Here is a 788-nt window from a genome sequence, read left to right as displayed (position 1 = left end):
GGGGGGGGGGAGTATTTAAAACAAAGAAATGTTACAACAAAAGGAAGAAGCAATATTAAAGATTCTGCACCATTTCTAGGTTACTAATCAAACTTGTTTCATATTGAATTTTCAATTAAACCTCAAATTGTTCTGCTGGTGATATCATTATAATGAAAATATTTGTATTAAATTAGAAAAATGTACTTTTGGTCTTTGGATCATAAAATGACTTTTTTATACTGAATGTTTCATTCATACCATAATGATGATAGGCGTTTTCATCCATCTCTGTGTTCTGATAACACTCTTCTGATGAAGTACTGTCTGAATCATTCCCATCTGCCAAGGACAGAAGAATTCACACATATCCCTATCAAAATACACTGCTGTCAATATTGTCACATTGTTCAATATAGGTACCTTGACTGTGGGTGATAGGTACATGAGAGCTGCTGTAACCAGCAGTGTTTCCTGTCATCTGGGCGCTGTGGGGTGTCTGTAGTGACTTTTCAGGAAGTGATGGGCTTTCCTCGTCTTCTAGAGAAAACAGATAGATGAGGTTTAGCTGACTGAATGAATCTTCAGAAGCCTCAGAATGAAATGATTTATGTGAACCTACCACACTGGAGATCGTTGTCCATGTCGATCTCTGTGTTTTGATAGCACTCGCCAGAAGATGTACTGTCTGAATCATTCACATCTACCGCGGACGACAAAAGAGGATTCATAAATCTGAAATTTATTTCTCTACTACAAGATAATGTTTACCCTTAAAGGTGGAAGAAATCTTTACAATCTGGGATTTT

The 788-nt window shown here is 36.8% G+C and overlaps 1 long non-coding RNA gene across 1 annotated transcript; it reads right to left on the bottom strand.

The window, feature by feature from the left end:
- Window positions 1-244: 244 nt before the first annotated feature.
- LOC107735428 (uncharacterized) lies at window positions 245-678 on the bottom strand. Its single transcript, XR_001639405.1, has 3 exons — window positions 602-678; window positions 403-519; window positions 245-321 (listed from the first exon to the last, which is right to left on the bottom strand). It is a non-coding gene; the product is annotated as an uncharacterized LOC107735428 (long non-coding RNA).
- Window positions 679-788: the final 110 nt, after the last annotated feature.

This window comes from Sinocyclocheilus rhinocerous, unplaced genomic scaffold (genome assembly GCF_001515625.1).
Source record: "Sinocyclocheilus rhinocerous isolate Xijiao unplaced genomic scaffold, SAMN03320098_v1.1 C36052634, whole genome shotgun sequence".
NCBI classification, from domain to species: domain Eukaryota; kingdom Metazoa; phylum Chordata; class Actinopteri; order Cypriniformes; family Cyprinidae; genus Sinocyclocheilus; species Sinocyclocheilus rhinocerous.
The sequence above is the reverse complement of the archived record's forward strand: the minus strand, read 5'-3'. Positions and strand labels throughout refer to the sequence as shown.